The 20,609-nt window shown below is 34.8% G+C and overlaps 3 long non-coding RNA genes across 3 annotated transcripts; 1 reads left to right on the forward strand and 2 right to left on the reverse strand.

Annotated features, from left to right (window-relative positions):
- Nucleotides 1-3,131: 3,131 nt before the first annotated feature.
- LOC138123815 (uncharacterized) lies at nucleotides 3,132-4,082 on the reverse strand. The gene is made up of 2 exons (XR_011156913.1): nucleotides 3,927-4,082; nucleotides 3,132-3,673 (listed from the first exon to the last, which is right to left on the reverse strand). It is a non-coding gene; the product is annotated as an uncharacterized lncRNA (long non-coding RNA).
- A 7,541-nt stretch (nucleotides 4,083-11,623) lies between these two features.
- LOC138123573 (uncharacterized) lies at nucleotides 11,624-12,648 on the forward strand. The gene is made up of 2 exons (XR_011156856.1): nucleotides 11,624-11,925; nucleotides 12,050-12,648. It is a non-coding gene; the product is annotated as an uncharacterized lncRNA (long non-coding RNA).
- Nucleotides 12,649-19,362: 6,714 nt separating this feature from the next.
- LOC138123574 (uncharacterized) lies at nucleotides 19,363-20,329 on the reverse strand. Its single transcript, XR_011156857.1, has 2 exons — nucleotides 20,058-20,329; nucleotides 19,363-20,003 (listed from the first exon to the last, which is right to left on the reverse strand). It is a non-coding gene; the product is annotated as an uncharacterized lncRNA (long non-coding RNA).
- Between the last annotated feature and the right edge of the window lie 280 nt (nucleotides 20,330-20,609).

The following is a 20,609-nucleotide window of genomic DNA, read 5'->3' on the forward strand; positions in this document are numbered from 1 at the left end:
CTGGAGAGCGATAAATTTTAAATCCAGCGCTCCCAGTGCAACGGGAAATATTCAAATCTTTATCGTCGCGCCGCATCCACTAGTGGCCGCGTCAATTACTACGAATCGAGGCCGATCTTACGTCACTTTGCGCATGCATCGTGGACTCTCGTACTACAATTCTGGCAGCATGCATTGAGCTACACCATATTTTTTAACGCGCGCCTTTTAACCAATAGGAAATCATCCCCAAAATGACGTAAAGATCACGCCAGTTTATTACTCCAGCGGGCCGTCGCGACGCGGCGCCTTCGCGCCAACTAATATAATTCAGTAACAGTTTGAATAATAATAATAATTTGTTCTGTGCTGGTCACCTTTGTGTCATTTTGCGTGGTTATTTTGATTTGGTTAAGTGCACATTTTTCATTTTTGGTAACATAGGTAGATCAACCACAAAACATGAATCCCCAATTTGATTTAGTTATGTCGTTGTTAAATGTTCCAACATATGCGCCTCACGCTTGGCCTCACCTCACCCAGAGGTCACGAGCCGCCACTGCCTGTAGGTTCAAGTATCGATGGAATTTCAGCTGATACTAAAGCTCTTTTTATAATGTCATTGATGTTTCCATGGCGAGAATGTCTTCCTGTACTTTTACGACAAGATAGTCCATGATGACCAAATTTATCTGCAGGTTTGCCGCAAATACAGGTATGAGGTTCGCACACAGGTTGACCCGTTCGTAATGCAACGGCTATACGAAAAGATGAGTCGTCCAGAAGATATCCAAGAGATGATGAAGGTAAGCAATTCAACCAGGCACCAGATTCTTTTTGTTGAGTAGCAAGTAAACGTGCTTTATCTCGAAGATTTTCTGTATTAGACGATAAAGTGTCCAAATTGCGAAGACAAATTTGCATATCCCAGTCACGTTGTGAAACGCTATTAATTGGTTCCTTCCTACTTAATTTTGACCAATGACATAAAGCTTCAACAAGGACTGTATCTGACGATTGAGAGATATAGGCAGGTAAAATTGTAAGCAGTAATTTTGCAACTCCATGTATGGAGCGTAGAAAAGAGAAGTAACATAAAGATGTCAACTTGCGGAATCCTAAACCTCCCAAAGATAGGAAGAGTAGATTGAGACCAAGAATTTTCATTGAAACTACAATTACAGATCTTTCAAAGTTTCTTTTAAAAAAGTGTCATATTCAATAAGATCGTCATTAGATCTCCAGCAAGGGGAACAACGTAATAAGTCATTCGAGGTATTGATAAAGAATTTTTTAAGAGAAAATAAGCTGAATGAGAAGGTAAAAATTTTAAACCATTAGAAAAACGTTTGAAGGTGTTAATTTTTTCTTTAATTGATTTACTGATACCACCATTCGTTAAAGGACAACCCAAAAGAGAAATGTCAAATTCTTGAAGTGAAATTCCAGGGGCTATATTACTGAAATCATTTAATAAATTCGACTTTATTATCGTATTATCAGAAATTATTAGAAGTTCACATTTCTTATAATTAAGTGATAAACCTATTTTTGAAGATAACTCAATAATTTTTTGAAAATCATTAAAAACAATACTAGGATCATCTGCTAAAACTCCATCATCCAAATACCAAACATGAAATTCTGATTTTAAAGATTTAATCACAGGATGAAGCGCAGGACAAAAGAGAACAGGACCCAAAGGATCTCCCTGTTGAACACCTGTTTCAGAAAGTATTATTTTATTTCCATACTAGCTGACCCGGCGAACTTCGTACCGCCTCAGAATCAATATAATGTTAACTTATTAGCTGAATTGAATGAAGTTTTTTTATTAAGATAAAATGAAATATCAAAGTGAATTGAAATTTAATGATTTAATGCATACACAGATTTAATGCTTACACATATTTAAATTTAATGCTAAGCACTACGCCCTCTGACGGAGATTATTGGTATTTACGTCACGTGATGTGCAAATGTGATTAACTCCCATGAATTTACGACAATTCATTGATGAGTACTGAAAAATTAAGTTTTTTCGGTAAATTCATTTGCAAGAAGTGAGAGTATAATGAGTAGTATACAGATGTGGATTTAAAAAAGATCGAAAAATTGGAAAAAAGACAGCACCTGGCATTCGAAATGACACTAGTGACATTTCAGAACAGTGTCTCTGATATCGTCAATTTATTTAAACCAGTTTTGCTGAACCAATTATTCCTAACTAATGAACAACGTATACAGTTGTTGAACCATAATTAAAGTTAACTAGAGGTCAGCTGATCCATCATTAAATCTGTTGACGAACAACTCGCCCTTAGTAGTCGAGTCAATGAAGGTTTTTACTTCTTAATCCTCAAGAATAGGTCCGATTTTGATGGTTTTTTTTTCAAAGTTTGTTTTCATATATTAATTGAAAGCAGAACCATTTTGGTGGGGGCACATAAATATTTCTATTGATTAAACAATAATTTTGCTATTTACGGAAAAAAATCAGTTTTTCATCATATTTATTCCCAAGGGAATATTTTATATTAAAACTATGTAGCTTTTACTCTCAGCTTCGCCCGCAATTTTTTTACGTGAAAATAAAGGGATATCAAAAAGTATCTTGGTCAAAGATGGTCATGGATTTTCGAATAATTGTTGAAGCATTTGTGTCAATCATTTTTTGAATGTCAAAATCTGAATTTTTATGCATGCCTTACAAATTGTGTTGGTTTCGCGAAACTGGCTCTTTGACTCAAAAAAGATGCTGGTAGGCCAATCCGCCAATCGTTCGTACCGAAGAAGTAAAAGCAGTTGTTAATGACATTCTTCAACGTATGGAACAAAGTCCTACAAAACATGAAAATAGGCCGTCTGAATCAAAAAGCTACGCTTATAAGGCCGTTTCATTATCCATGATAATTGTTTCTGCAGAGTGGCCATGAAACAAAAGAAGACAGAACCTTATGGCGCGCCCTCGGTGGCCGATCAACGAATTAAAGCTACAATATTGGCGGCAATTTAAAATGTTACCCTTTTATTTTACATAAAATGGTAAAAGCGTGTTTCATTTGTGGGGCAAAAGATGTTCGCTTATTTGAAATTCCGAACAATATGGAACAAAGACAAAAATGGTTCGAAGCTTTTGAAACGTTTTGCGGTAAGCAAATTTATGCAGACAATGATAAGGACAACCTTTTAATTTGTATTTGTAATATAAGACACTACAAAAATTACGGATTACTCAGAAATTTGTGAGCGGCATTTTCAACAAGACTTCATAATTACAACCTCCAAAAGACGACGCTTATGTAAAGATGCTGTTCCTTCTATTTTTGTAAGTATCTATAATTAAAACAGACTTGTGGTGTTTATTGATACATGAAATATGTCTACATAGAAGCGAAGTTAACCACGAAATATGAGAAAATAAAATGAGCTTCCTCTTCTCATTTTTCGATCAATTACTTATTAGTTTTCACAGTCATAATCAGGAACCTCCAGTTACTGTCATCTTATTAATGTTTTTGTTTTTTACATTTTTCCCACTGTAACTCCGCTTGAAATTCCTGTACCCCAAAATCCTGTAGAGTCTTTCGTCATGCCAACCATTCATATCACATCCAAATCAATTCAAGTAAATAGTATTTCTGCGGAGTATATGGCTAATCTCCAGTACCACTGCAAAGTGTTGACCCAAAAGCTGAAACGAACAAATTGTTTAGCTAAATTAAAAGATTTAGAGGAAGAGAAACGTAAAAATTCAAAAAATATGAACTTAATACATAATATAATTCAAAACGCTGATGAGAAGGCCATCTTTCTAATGGATCTTATAAACAATTATAGCAAAAGAGTACCGAGATGGTCTGAAATATCAGTCAGAACATGTACAGTATGGAGATTCTGTTCAGCTAAAGGTTACGGGTTTTGACATAACAACTTAACAAAATTACCTTCAAAATCAACAATTTTGAGACATCTTGGAAAATTCGACGATCAAAATAATGAATGTATCCAAAATAAGCTCGGATCTTGGTTATTTTATAGCACTCATGTTTTACTTGACGTTTTAAACATTTAACCTCAAAGTAAAAAGAGGAAAAGTCTCAATCGACTCCGTTCGAAATCGATAGAAAAAGGTTCTGCCGCCCGAAATGTCACAAAAACAAAGTTTATATGGAAAAATCGAAAATTGAAACGGCCTTATAAGCGTAGCTTTTTGATTCAGATGGCCTTGAAAAATCTATGGAGTTTGCATTCTAGATTATACTTATTTTTTCTATGGTCTCTATTGACTGGACTAACAGGTCACAGACCAATAACGAATTCAGACTGTTAAAGTCCATATAAAACCTAGGAGACGTGGACGATGCTAGCGCAACCCTAGCGTAGGGCCGAACTAAATAACCATATTTAGTCGATGATGAATCGGCTATTTACGTTGACAGCGGGAAATTTGATTTATTCAAAAAATCAAATTTGTTCGTTTCAAAAATCTTTATTAATCATTATCAAAAATCTGCTAATCAATTTCGTTATGATAAAAATGATTAAATAATCCAAAACTACTTTCGTACTTGTCCCGAACCTCTTCTACCTGCGAAGTCGAAGCCTGACTAACTTGTTTGAATAGTTTTTGACCAAAAAGCTCGTATTCAGTAAGTACTATTACGATCATAAAATTTTGGACATCAAACTTCTGTCACATTAAAAAAATTACTCTAAATCATGCTTTATTGAAACTGTCACATGAAAGATGAAATTGTTGTCAATTTGACACCGGTTTAAAATATAATTTTTTTAATATGCGAGTACATTTGGGTATTTGTTTTATATTTTTTATTAATTAAAACCTCGTTCTATTCCATTTGTCTGATTTTTACAATTTTTTGAATATTTTCTCGGTAAATCTGACATTCACATTTTCAAAATTGACACAATCAAAATTGAGGTTATTAATACATAAGGGACGTTTTAGAATGTATATCAACACGATGACATTAGTGTCCTAAATTTTTTGATCGCAATAGTAATACTTTCGAAAAAAAAGTTACAGTGGAAGTCGCTTATAACGACGACCAAGGGACCGGCTAATTCCCGTCGTTATAAACGGACGTCGTTACATACGACTTATTTTTTTTAAGTTAAAAAGTTAAATATATAACTTTGTATATGCGTCTTATTGCAAGAAATATAATTATGTAATTATAAAAAAAAAAACAATAAATATAAAAGCACAAAAATAGGCTTCAAATGTTGATGGTAGCTCAAATTCTATTCCAATCAGGCATTTTTATATCCCGAATTTTGAGAATCACATAAATGACAATACGACGGACCAATTGGAACACGTCATAGGCGGCAGCATGATTTTTTTCGTCCACACGTCGTTATATCCGGCCTAACCCAGAGCTCAGCAGGACGTTAAAAGCGACTTCGTCGTTATAGCCGACGTTTGACGGACGTTATACACGACTTCAAAAGCGTTGCCAGATATAGGAATCCAACCAATTCTCTAAGAATCAGTCGTTATAAGCGACGTCGCTATAAACGACTTCTACTGTATTACAAAAAATGTTATTTTCAGAATTGAAAAAAGGTGGATAAAGGTTTTAGATACTTCTGGAATACTTCCTTCAAAATTACAAAATTCACTCATTTGGCAAGACCACTTTTCAGAAAATTATTTTACAAGTTCTCAAAAAACTAGATTTTATAGGTGTGCCGTGCCATTCCCATCAGGTTTTCGTTCCAAATTCACAGTGTCACAAAATAACAGTTTTTCCAGACAATTCGAATAATGACTATGTAAATTACAGAAGTTGTGATTCCTGATCCTGAAGTTGTCCCAGAACGTGCACATTCATCAAAATTCTCAAACAAAGTGCTATAGGTTTTTAAACGTACCAAAATTTGTGAACTCAATCTCAATCTATTACATGGATCGTTATAAGCGAAAAACAATTTCAAAATTAAAAACTTTATAAGAAAACTCTAAAAATAATGAAATAAAATATTTCGATAATTGTTTGTCTTTGTTTTTTTTTTAATAAATGAGGAGCAACTTATCAAATCGCATTATGTCCACTCGCGGCCAAAATTCAGTTTGAAGTGGATTTGAAATCTTCTATAACTACTTTACAGCCCTACCAAAAGAAACTGCTATAAATAGAATTATTTCTCTATTTAATTTCAGTTTGAAATCTGATGCTTGCATCAAAACGTATAATATATTAAACTTCATCCATTTTCAATATACATTACTGTTAGGGAATTTTCTTTTTTTGTATTGCAATGAAAGTGTTTTATTTTTTCTAATATTGCACATTCAAAGCAGACGTTTTGAATTTGTCAAAAAATTTGACACTGTCAGATTATAATTATTGAAAAAAATACGATTAAGTAGCGATATCATGGAGGCCACAGACAGTGTTATAAAAAGAAAATGCCTCTCTTTAGAGATAAAATAAAGTGTCACCGGTGTTTTAAAAACATTTGGGAAGTAAATGGTCCAAATTTGAGGAGGATGCCAGTTGACCGAATGGTTGGGGAAATTTTTGCCGTAAGTTGATAAATCCACTTTTAATTTAAATTGATCTATTTAAAATGTTAGCTTCAATCTCCTACAGATATCTGAAGGAAAAGTACGGAGTAATTTCTGGATCGGGGGCACAGGCACAGAATGGAAACGACGCACGATGGAACAGTGAAGAAATATTTGCGCCGTTGTGCGCTTTTTTTAATTACAAGACCGCCGGCCTTTAGGCTTGACTTGAGAGGGTTTGCTCCTGACCACTATTCATTTTGAATGTATCATGCTTCCACTGTGTGTTCTGCTCTAAAATCTTTTCGTTAAAATCTGTGTATGTTTATTAAGGTAATTAAGGTAGGTACAGTTGCGGCCGTTGAAAACTCAGACACTTTGACAACGCCAAACTTTTAGCTTTGTAAATGGTATTGAAAGTGACGTTTCTCAAAATGTCACTCAAACATTATCCACATTAATTTCTCTCGCAATGGCTCTTATACTCACACCGTCCCTCAGTCAAACACATTTTTGCAAACCAGATAATTGCGGCATTTCAAAAGTTACGCGCGATTCTGACCTAATATGTCAAATACTGACACTAACTTTATAATCCTTGATGAAAATCCTGTTTACGCTAATCAAATTTCGGAATTTATACAGAGTGTTTAAATCTTTCCTATCTGAGATTCAACGGCCGCAACTGTACACCTACTTGCTGGTTTCAATGCCGGTATTTAATATTAATTAACCTGTGGATACCTTATTTTAAGTAAAATATTCAAAACTAGTTTAGTTTGCTTGATAGCGGGACTCAATTAAATAGAGATTTGTCAAAAATGACAATAATCGTACATTATAACCTCTTCAAAATACACATAACCTGAATTATTATCTGTGACATTGCCTTTACAGTAGAAAAAAGTTGTATCCTATTACACCACAAAAGTTACTAAAATCACTAGATTTATACTAAGGACAACGTAACATTTTATCTGCCCCGCCCATTTCATTTTCTTAGTTACCAATCAAATAGGTTGTTAAGACGATCTGATTTACACAGTAAAAATTTCTGACATTCGAATTGTCTTAATGACATTTTATTTTTTAGAACCTAAAACAATAATTGTGAACTTGACAGCAAAATTCTAACCTTAACTTTTTTACGTGGCAAATGTGATGAAAAGTTGTACAGATTGAATCTGGCTTTGATTCTGATTGGACAATTTTAGTGGGCGGAGCAGATAAAAAGTTATAACGGCAATACTATAGCAGTGTATATTGAAAATGGATGGAGTTTAGTTGAGTTTAGGCATTCACGATCTTTTTGGGACCGAGTTGGCTATGATTTTTTCTTTTCATGTTGGACTAACTGATTCAGTGATGCAACGGATGCAATTTTTTTTCTGTCAGTGTGTGTTCGACATTTTCTTGCCACCGCATTGCCAGATTTATTATTTTAATATTCGTAAGAAACTAAAGTGGGTACAGGTTGCAAAGACACACTTGTCATTTGCAACAGCACTTTTATGACATTAGTCATTTGAAATTACTTAAAACTGTACTTAAGTATATGGAAAATATTCAATCCAAACTATGATTTTCTGGTCTCTTTATGCCTTTATTTGGTTCAGAAATATTGAAAAAATGCTGTTGCAAATGACAAGTGTGTCTTTGCAACCTGTACCCACTCTAAATGATTTATTAAGTGTATAAAAATAATTTAAATTTCCGTCAAAGGAGCAGTCAAAATTGCCAAAATAATTTTATTATGATAAAAAATTCCTATTAAACGATTTCATTTAATTTAAAAAGGACAGACCAGATTTAAGAGATCTGGCAACAATGTACCTATTTAGAAAATATAACCCTAAACTGAAAACAACCTAACCTAACACAAAAAGTGTTAATTTCCTTTAGGGAATTTAGTTATCACCGAGGTACTGCCAACAAAATTACTAGATGGTCATAGCCAACTCGGTCCCAAAAAGATCGTGAATGCCTTATAGTTGATAGGCTGAGAAAAATGTTGCATTCATTGACGTGCACATCTTCTCCAAACATGAACACGTGGTCAAACTGCCGAAGCGAGGTTAAAATTAATGAGATGCCGCCAAGTAATTTTTGTGGATGTATATCAGGCTTTCAAAAATATCCGCACGTTTTGAATAAGCCAATTGGAAGCTGCTGTTTGAAATACGCGGGCACTAGGGGGCGGTTTTATTACTCTATCTCTTCAGCATCCACACTTTAAGGGCATCCTTTGCTGAAAACAAACATGATCAATTATGTTCCGATAAAACATAAACAAATGTCATTCGTGTCAAACGGCGGGAAATTCAAACTTTACACTGTTCTCACTGTTAGTGAGTACTTAAAATTATGGAATTAAATGTTCGAATTGCCATCCCCTAACTTGTTGACAATAAGCAAGTTTATGAAGAAATTCCCCCTGTTTTAGTTTTATCTAGTTTAATCACCGCGCCCAATCAAAATTAAAATTTCTATACGTTGTGTTTTTGTTAAATGAGTCATTTTCGAAAAGGTTTTGTAAAACAAATAACACATACGAATGAAATTGACAGTAACATTTGACTGTTTGATTTACCTACTTGATTTTTTGACTTGTTTTTTTCGTTATAAAATTTATTTTTTCCAACTTCATTAATTTTTTTCTCAAAAATTTCATTATGTAAGATAACAAAATTTTTATACTGTCATTTAGACAATTAAAGGGGCTATCAGAATCAAGAAAAAAAATAGGGGCTTTCCATTTTAAAAAAGTATCGATGACGTCATCACTCAAAAACAAATGACTGCTTGGAATTTTCTTTGGTACTAAAACATGTACTTTTATAAACTAAAATTGACCAAAGATTTTTTTGAAAAACGTCTTGTTTAATTTTTAAGGAATTTATTCCATACTTTTGCCGCTCACTGTATAATACCACGAGTAGTCCAAATTATGTCGATTATTTTTCAAACTGTTCACGAATTATCAATTGTGCTTGGGAATGAATCCACGAGTGCGTCAGCACGATTGAATAAGTGAAACCAGTTTGAAAAATAGTCTACATAATTTAGACTACGAGTTGTATTCGGAAGACTATTCCATGAACCAACTTTGGCAATTTGGCAGCAAATCGGAAGAAGAAATTAACGCAGAAATCAAAGAAAATGTTTCCAACAACACAAAAAACACGCGTAAGTCCGTTTGGAAGCAATTCTCAAGGCTGCAGTCATTTGTTAAAAATATTCGCTGCGATCACTAGTGGTATTACCGATACAATTTCCACGAGTGGGAATATTCGGTCCAATTTTTTGAAACCATGGTAACAAATGTGTAAAATTGTGTTTTTATTGGTCCATTTTTAACAAATGACAGGTGAATGGAATAGTCTAGTTAATGTGTAATGTTATAAAAAAGAATCAAATAAATGTACGCATATGAAATGTCATACAGATGTCAACTCTACCCCAGCCACACAGTTGCCACATACATTTTCGTACATAGTTGCCATACTTATCCATAATCATTTTGAATCACTCAATACAAAAATTAAAAATTGAAACAAATGGTCCAGTGTTTGCTTTAGTTACTTGTGGAATTTTCGTTTTTTTTTCTGGCCAGACACCCTTAGGGCGTCCTCCTACATCGTTTCCCACCACTCAAACCTTGTGCAAATGAATGTTCCTTGCCCTTTAGGTATACTAGACATTGACGCGACCTTGAAACACAAGAGAGAAAAACAAGGGCATTTGCACAAGGTTTGAGTGAAGGGAAACGACGTAGGAGGACGCCCTAAGTGTGTCTGGCCAGAAAAAACGCGAAAATTCCTCAAGTAAATTCCTAAAGTAAACAACACAAATTTTTTATAATCTTTCGTTTAGTTTCCAAATCCAAAATCTGGGAGTTTTCGACAGGTTGGTGCCACTGATTTACTGATTTATCAGTCATGACAGATTTAGGAGATTTAAGTAAACTCGGTACAGGTTGCAAAGACACACTTGTCATTTGCAACAGCGCTTTTATGGCATTAGTCATTTGAAATTACCTTAAAACTGTACTTATATGGAAAATATTCAACCCAAACTATGATTTTCTGGTCCCTTTGTGCCTTTATTTGGTTCAGAAATATGAAAAAAATGCTGTTGCAAATGACAAGTGTGTCTTTGCAACCTGTACCGAGTTTAAGTAAAGTCCTCGTCTAGAAATAGTCAATTTTGATTTAAATTGTAAATCATCTTACAATAGGACAGCAAACCGTCTTATAACTACCATAATACCCTCTAACTTTATTGCCCCTTTGTTGTGCAGTGCCGACTTAAGGAAGAGCAAACATCAGGTAAAGTAACAGCCCCTATTTATTTATGGAATTATTTATGGTAGTTATAAGACGATTTTCTCTCCTATTGTAAAATGATTTACAATTTAAGTCAAAATTGACTATTTTTCGACGAGGGCTTTATTGGGGCACGATTTCATGAACGTGCGGCACAGTACCTACTTGCAGGGCGTCGCGTCGGGCCATGGTGTATGAGTTAGTACTAACTCATACACCATGCGTCGGGCCCAATGTAATTTCACGATTTAATAATGGTTGTCTGTTTTTTGAAGCAGTACCAAGACTCGAAAGACTATCTACCTGGTGTCTTATTCTTATGGTTTGAACATTGTTTCCATTATTATTTGATAATTTTTTTTTTACTTTATTATACAATCTTATCGAATTTTTTTCAAATCAATTTGCTAAACACTTGAGACGCCACCGGACGGACATTGCTTTCGTCTCACGCTGAATAAAAACGGAACAAAAGCCTGTCCAGCAATAAACACCATCGCAAGTCGGATTAACTAGCATTATTCGTGCGCTGATTGTATGTATTTATAATATGAAACCATATCAGTTGTGACGCCTATTTGAATCCGATCTCTGCTCATGACTTGAAGTATGAAGTAATGAAGGACATGGCCTACTAAATCTGAACTGCGCTGCGCTTATTAAGGCCGTAACCATGATAGAAAGAAGACTGGTATACCCACTCACCGCCATTTTGAGAGCCAAATTTAGGGCCCGCTGGAGCCCGAAAAATAGTTCATACAAATTCGCTAGATGGCAGTCCCCGCAAGGCCATCTGAATCAAAAAGCTACGCTTATAAGGCCGTTTCAATTTTCGATTTTTCCATATAAACTTTGTTTCTGTGACATTTCGGGCGGCAGAACCTTTTTGCGCTCCATCTACCGATTTCGAACGCAATTGATTGAGACTTTTTCCACTTTTTCTTTGAGGTTAAGTGCTTAAAACGTCAATTAAAACATGAATGCAATAAAATATCCAAGATCCGAGCTTTTTTTGGACACATTCTGGGCTAGCAAAATACTAATAAATTAGAATTGCAAAAAACCATGAAATCATAACACAAGGTAGGTTAGAACAATTTATAACTTTAACATTTTTCTGCAAAGGGGTTTGTTTTGGATTGCACATTTCCTCTTTAATAAATCTGTTTTTTCTTGACAAATATGTATTATCTAAAACTGGTTTCAGCGTTGCAGTTATTATCAGCTCGCAGATCTGATTTTTATGTACCAGACAAGATGAAAGTATTGGATTTTCTAGCAAATGAGGGCCCAGTACCTCAACCATTTGGTGGAATATACTGCGCAGAAATACTATCTACTTGAATTGATTTGGATGTCATTGGAACACTTGGAATGATGAAAGACTCTACAGGATTTTGGGGTACAGGAATTTCAAACGGAGTTTCAGTGGGAAAAGCCTAAAAAACAAAAACACTAATAAGATGATAGTAATTAATACCTGGAGGTTCCTGATTAGGACTTTGAAAAGTAATAAGTAATTAATCGAAAAATGAGAAGAGGAAGCTCATTTTGTTTTCTCATATGTCGTGGTTGACTTCGCTTCTATGTATATTTCATGTAGCAATAAACACTACAAGTCTTTTTTAATTATAGATACTTACAAAAATAGGACAAGGAACTGCATCTTTACATAAGCGTCGTCTTTTGGGGGTTGTAATGTAATTATAGAGACTTGTTGAAAATGCTGCTCACAAATTTCTGAGTAATCCTTAATTTTTGTAGTCTTTTATATTACAAATACAAATTAAAAGGTTGTGCTTATCATTGTCTCCATAAATTTGCTTACCGCAAACGTTTCAAAAGCTACGAACCATTTTTGTCTTTGTTTCATATTGCTGCGAATTTCAAATAAGCGAACATCTTTTGCCCCACAAATGAAACACGCTTTTACCATTTCATGTAAAATAGAAGGGCAATATTTTAAATTGCCGCCAATATTGTAGCTTTGATTCGTTGATCGGCCACCGAGGGCGCGCAATAAGGTTCTGTCTTCTTTTGTTTTATGGCCACTCTGCAGAAACAATTATTATGTACATTGAAACGGCCTTATAAGCGTAGCTTTTTGATTCAGATGGCCTTGCGGGGACCATGACCAACTTCATTAAACTATGTTATGGCCATCCCAAATGTCGAAAAAAAGTAAACCAAATGACAAGTCGATGATGGACATAGAGAAAATAAAATACTATAGAATGAAAAGTCCCTAATAAATTTTTGGAAAATTGTTTAGCGCACCCTCACCACACCGCAAGAGGGCGCAAATGTTTTAAAAAGTCAAAACTTTAAAATCAAAGTAATCTCAATAATCTAAAAATCAGTCAAAGCAGTGTCAATTTTTATGTCACTATCTTGTAATTCAAAATGAGGCTGTCTCACGTTCACATATAATGTAGTACCGCTGCTAAGATTGCTAAATTTGTTGTTGAGAGAATCAAGCAAAATTTGTATAGAAAACAATCAACAAATTAAAAGAAAAATAATACTTCCACCAAGAGATTACACCATTATTTGATACACCTCATCTTATTAAAGGAATTAGAAATTATAGGATAACAAAAGATTTGGTTTGGAAAGTAAACGAAGAAATTTTAAGTGTGAAATTGGACTATATAGTGAAGGTTTGTCTTTATGATTCAGTGTGGGGCGAATTAAGAGCCCTCCACAAAATTACGGACATGCAGATAACATCCAAAAAATGTCCTATGCAACTCAAGTTTTGAATCGTCATAATCAGGATTAATTCAACTATCACGCTATTAGTTAACTGTGGTAATTTCTAATGACAATTGTTGTTAATAATCTAATATATATTTTAACTAACAGGTAGAACAAACCTAAATGATGAAGACTTGGGAACTGCAAAAACAATAACTTTTTTGACAAACTCTTTGATAATAATCTGGAGGGAGGGACATTTCGCCCACGTTGCGAGAAACCTCTTGCTTGTGGAGTTTACAAAAATCCGGGGCACACAAAATGTTGGCAGGAAGCAGTCCTACACTTACGCAATATGTACCTACTTTGGAAAAATTTTTGAATTAAAAAAACAGTACTTCCTTCCATAAAAAAAATTGAATGAAAACATTGGAAGGATTTTTGGATGTATACTAAAATTTAGCAGAAAGTGGCAAGTGTGAGTTTTTTAGAGTTTGTAAAAAATGATAATAAGATTCATGATATTTTCAAAATTATATTCAGTAACATAATTTCGTCCCATAATATTAAAAGCAAAATTTTAACGGTAATTCAAACATAAGTACTGTTACGTTATTATTTTCTCTCAAAAAAAAAAACTTACTCCAACGACCACAAGAGAAAACTTAAATCTCCCAACTTTACTGGGGGAAATTTAAATAACGATTTCGGAGACTGATTGGTTCCAGGTCCGGCACAAAATCACACTTACGTCTCGAGAGCGAGACTGTCGAAGGTAGAAAAGAGGTTTCACAAACACGGTGTTATACCAGGTGTTGGACAGAAACACAGATGTAAATATAATGGTGTTTAATTATCGTTTCCTAGCCTTACATACGACACTTAATTATTAAACTCCAACTTAGATGCCGCTGCGGGCGAAACACAGTTGTCTATGTAAAGTGAATCTAGGATACAACCCAAGAGATATTCTCGAAAAAGTACAAAATAAAGTTGTCACCTTGGAACTATTATTTAAACTGTCAATATTACTAAATGAAAGCGAGTAAGGTGGCGAACTGAAGGTTCATAAAATAACACGCTGAAGGCGCTTAAACTCTAGTGACATTTACAAACAGTGCCGGTACTACCAGGCTAAATTTCTAATTACAAGTGACGAATCAATGATAAATTAACGAAAACTTCCCTTACACCGGGCCTGGGGCTTGAAATCTAAAGAAGAGTCCTGGGAAGAGCGGAGCTGGAGGAAGGTCCTCCGAGTCCTTCTTCCGCCGCTGGTCTATTACGCCGTCCGTATCCTCGGAAAGTCCTCGGGGTCCTTCCTCCCCTCGACACTCCCTAAGGATAAGCGTGAATCAGTTAGGTTTAGCCCCGGTGCAAAAAAAAGTATAAAATGGTAATGAACTGATAAAGTTTAATAAAAAAACTTCCGAGAGCCAGCGAGCGCGTCGTCTCTGGCGAGGTCACTCCAGGTCTGATAACTGAATCAACGTAAAAGAAGTGTGCCAAGATGGCGGACAGTAAAAGAAAGACGCTGAAGGACCTTGCCTGATATGAGTTGCTCCTGGACTCGGGTTCCTCGGCCAGGGACAGCCCGGTGTGAGGTCCTGCTCTCCGGAGGGGTCCTGGGGGATGACGTCGGCCCAACAGGGTGGTGAAATTATCCGCTGAAGCGTAGGGTCGTTGACCCTCGTGAAGGAAGCCTTTATCCGCCGCGACGTTTCGGTAGGAATTCTTCTAGGACGATTTCCCAGCCGAATCGGTCTTCCTCCACGGGTTCGCCAGCACCTGTTGCACACTAAAACACCCCCTAATCTCCCCCTTTGAACACAACACTCACACACGGATCGGTCGTAACCTCTGACCTGTCTTAGTCGAGAACCCTGTCATGGCGTCGGTTCCACCTTTATATCTTTTTCCCCTCCTCTCGCCGACTTAACGCGGCCGGTACCGGAAGTCGGGGTCCGAGAGCCCGTTCTGGAATGTTCTAGAACGTTCTCGCCTTTACGATTTACCGCGAAATTTAAATCGTAACAGTACCTAATGTTAATTTTTCGTTCACTTAAAAATAAAATTGAAGATGAAATTATTGGTAAAATAATTATTTAACCACATTTACATTAAGGGGTAAAATTTAATTTTAAGTGGTAGGATACGAGAACGGTAACATTTAGGAATAATATTTATAAAAATGAAGCAGAACTGTATCAAAAACGGTTGAAAATAAAATATCGAAAGTATTGCTGGCGTTTTAATTTGTTGTGAAAATTTGCGATGATAAAAAAAAATCAAAGGAAAGGTAAACTCATCCAGTAGGCTGTGATTTTGCACCCTCACCAGGATAAGAGATGGCGGTAAACGCTTTGTGCCCAAAAAATGTATAGGGAGTTTGCGTTCTATACATGGATTTATTAGTACTGGATACGGCGTACAGCCTTTATAGTTGAACAAGACGTACCATCTATTTCTGTCGCTCTCAACGCATTATCTGGGTATTAGCACTATCCTTTAGCGAGTCCCCCGACTCTGATTGGTTTAAATTCTCAATCTATCAATTATTTATTACTCTCCTGTCATTCGTGTCATCTTTTTTCTAATCTGTTTCTCTGAAGTTTGCATAGTTCGAGAGTATTTGAACCGTTAACTCTATCAAGTATTATTGTTTTAGAACTTGAACATATTAAGAATGACTAATTCGTCTAAAGCCAGGTATTTTTCACTCTAATGTGAAACACTGACAATGCTGTTGGTAAAGATTTCACAAAAGGAAATCCAGGTTTGGACTACAAAGGTGAAGAGAGTTGTCTGCCTTCAACAACTACCTATATTTTTGTGAACCACTCAACTTTAATTTGTGCGTAAATTCAAACTCACAAGTATCCATGAAACTTACAAAAAAACACCAAAATAAATATTAGTCTTAACAGATTCTTATATTTATTCGTTATTAAATAATACAACTTTGTTAAGTTTACTTCTTATCTTGTTTTTGTTTAGAGCTTTCGCAGTTTTCTTACATTCGTAGTGTATTTCCCTTTGCTCGTCAACATGTTGGATCATATTTACATGTCGTTTTGCTTTTCGAGGGCTACTAAAATGCTCTACTGTTACATCTGCATTATATCTCGAATCTACTGATTGAATAGCCGTAGTTTTATTTTCTAACAATTTTTAAAAATAGGTAAGTAAGTTATGAAAGTGAAATTAAATATTTAAGTTTTATAGGCTCTACCTTTGTTGCCACTACAATGTTCTTCTGCGAAATTGAGATTAAAGGGGGCATTAGGTGTGGTAGGAAAATTCAGGTATTGTGAAGATACCTATACAAACCCTTTTTAAAATTTTGCATGGTTTTTTACATTCATCCTATTCAGAATTCCGAAAATGTTTTGAACAAATAACCGCATTGTTTGCAACTTTGATTGTCTCTTCCACACTTATATCTATCTGTTTCTTAAGAAGGTTTCTTTTGGAAAACTGAAATCATTTTTTCACCCAGGTCTTCGGTATTTGTAAAGAATCGTCTATTTTAGGTACATACCAGTGAAAAGATAAGTCTTGTCTTGAAGAACTATAAGGAGTAGAACAAATTCTGCAGGTTTTCATTATTGCAATTATTCTATTTTACGAATTCAGGAAGTTTTATGACAGTTCAGACCACAGGTTCAGATTTTGAATTAATTTCAAACTTCAAAATTGACATTTGCGAAACATCAAAACGACATACGTATTGTAATAACAGAGAGAAACATATTTTAATACAGGTTAGAATGAAATGGGGGAAGGTACCGAAGTCTGTGATATGTTTTTTCAAAGTCGACCTACGTTTATAGGGTATTGCCGTATCCAGTACTAATAAATCCATGGTTCTATATGTTCTTATTTTGTCTATGATGATGGAGATGAAGTGGCGATATCTAGTGAAATTTAGAATAACCACACATTTAAAAAGTTAAATATCAGGTTATGTTATATGCCATTTCATTGTCAAAAACTGTCAGTTTATACGTTTTCGTCGTGGAACTTGATCATTTCGGAGTAAAACGATGCAAGCATTACAGAATTCGAGGTTCTAAGACGCTAACTTTCCTCTAAATGTGTTTTTACGCACGCAAGTGTGAAGGATCACAGCAAACTAACGCCGAATCGGAATTTCGTCGTGGAACTTGAACATTCCGGAGTAAAACGATGCAAGAATTACAGAAATCGAGGTTTTAAGACGCTAACTTTCCTCTAAATAGGTTTTTACACACGCAAGTATGAAAGATCACAGCAAAACCGCTCCGAATGGGAATTTCGTCGTGGAACTTGATCATTTCGGAGTAAAACGATGCAAGAATTACAGAATTCGAGGTTCTAAGACGCTAACTAATTTTTCATGTTCCTGCCATAGTGTCAAAAAAGTATAAACTGACAGTTCTTGACAATGAAATGGCATATAACATAACCTGATATTTAACTTTTTAAATGTGTGGTTATTCTAAATTTCACTAGATATCGCCACTTCATCTCCATCACATGACCAACTTCATTAAACTATGTTAACGAATTTCTTTTGTAGTACCACAAATTTCCCGAAGAACCTCAAACCGTTTAGCTCTAACTCCACTGTCGCTGGGAAATTGAAATAAAGGTTTTTCAGAATTGCCACAAATAATGCATTTAATGAGCATTTTCAGAGTTTTTTGATTGACAAAATTTCAAACTTGACGGCAATTTTACCTTGATATCTAACAAACAGATGGCACCACTTCATCACTATCCATGACATACTTCATACGAAGCCCATTGGAATGGCCATAACATAGTGAGAGCGTTTTTAAATTCATCGATGGATCAATCGGTGGAATCAGTTTTCTACCAAAACGTTGTTATATTACTGTTAGATTTATGTTGAGCTTAAGAAAACACGTTCCTTTATTCACCAAAAATTTGATGTTGGGCTCAACCAAAATTCACCTTTCCCATCTACAATGGGAGTTGGTTGTTTGGTGGACGAATAGTGGGGGAAATGTCAAAATAGTTTGTCGAAGTCAAACTGTCAATGTCAAAGCAAAGCGAGGGAAAAACTGGAAAAGTGCAACATTATTCACGTATCCTCTAATTTTTTCATGAGTCTTTCTTCTGTTTAAAATAATTTCTTCATCAGAGGAAGTTAATAAATCATCATCTGATGAATCTTCCAAAGGCATTGTAATCCGTTTTACCAATATTATGGTCCCAAGAAGACTAATGTCGCACATATTTATTCATATAATAATAATAATGAAAAAATGTTTAGGTTATGTTTACACTTCAGGTGTCATGACGTCAGCACAGTCATCAGTTTTCCACCAAATCCGTTTCCCTATTCATCACATTTTTGCACAACATAAATGTTCAACACAAAAAAAACTTATGATTGACAGTCCACCAATGTTGAAATTCACCGCAAAAAGTTGATGAATTTAAAAACGCTACCAGTTTAATGAAGTTGGTCATGCGGGGACTGTCACTGTTGAACTTTGTACGTTAAATTTCAAAGTTTCAAATATTAGACAATTTTTATGTTTGCCAAAAATGAAAAAGTGTGTGCTTTGTGGCAATATAAAACTTGTAAATATGGATATTTCCTTATTCAAAACTCATAAATGACAGTCCCTCCATAGACAAAATAAGAACATATAGAACGCAAACTCCCTATACATTTTTTGGGCACAAAGCGTTTACCGCCATCTCTTATCCTGGTGACGGTGCAAAATCACAGCCTACTGGATGAGTTTACCTTTCCTTTGATTTTTTTTTATCATCGCAAATTTTCACAACAAATTAAAATGTCAGCAATACTTTCGATATTTTATTTTCAACCGTTTTTGATACAGTTCTGCTTCATTTTTATAAATATTATTCCTAAATGTTACCGTTCTCGTTCCTACCACTTAAAATTAAATTTTACCCCTTAATGTAAATGTGGTTAAATGAATTATTTTTAACAATAATTTCATCTTTAATTTTATTTTTAAGTGAACGAAAAATTAACATTAGGTACTTATGTTTGAACTACCGTTAAAATTTTGCTTTTAATATTATCGGCCGAAATTATGTTACTGAATATAATTTTGAAAATATTATGAATCTTATTAACATTTTTTACAAACTCTAAAAAACTCACACTTGCCACTTTCTGCTAAATTTTAGTATACATCCAGAAATCCTTCCAATGTTTTCACTCAATTTTTTTATGGAAAGAAGTGCTGTTTTTTTAATCCAAAAATTTTTCCAAAGTAGGTAGGTACATATTGCGTAAGTGTAGGACTGCTTCCTGCCAAAATTTTGTGTGCCCCGGATTTTTGTAAACTCCACAAGCAAGAGGTTTCTCGCAACGTGGGCGAAATGTCCCTCCCTCCAGATTATTATCAAAGAGTTTGTCAAAAAAGTTATTGTTTTTGCAGTTCCCAAGTCTTCATCATTTAGGTTTGTTCTACCTGTTAGTTAAAATATATATTAGATTATTAACAACAATTGTTATTAGAAATTACCACAGTTAACTAATAGCGTGATAGTTGAATTTATCATGATTATGAGGACTCAAAACTTGAGTTGCATAGGACATCTTTTGGATCTTATCTGCATGTCCGTAATTTTGTGGAGGGCTCTTAATTCGCCCCACGCTGAATCATAAAGATAAACCTTCACTACATGGTCCAATTTCACACTTAAAATTTCTTCGATTACTTCCCAAACCAAATCTTTTGTTAGCCTATAATTTCTAATTCCTTTAATAAGATGAGGTGTATCAAATATCTTTCAATTTGTTGACTGTTTTCTATATAAATTTTTCTTGATTCTCTCAACAACAAATTTAGCAATCTTAGCAGCAGTACTACATTATTTGTGAACGTGACACAGCCTCATTTTGAATTACAAGATAGTGACATAAAGATTGACACTGCTTTGACTGATTTTTAGATTATTGAGATTACTTTGATTTTAAAGTTTTGACTTTTTCATGGCCAACTGTATCAAAACGCTAGGCGCTTATTATGGCCGTCCCACTCGATGATTTCTCCGTAAGAAAAATTGTTCTTGAC

This window comes from Tenebrio molitor, chromosome 2 (assembly GCF_963966145.1).
Source record: "Tenebrio molitor chromosome 2, icTenMoli1.1, whole genome shotgun sequence".
NCBI classification, from domain to species: domain Eukaryota; kingdom Metazoa; phylum Arthropoda; class Insecta; order Coleoptera; family Tenebrionidae; genus Tenebrio; species Tenebrio molitor.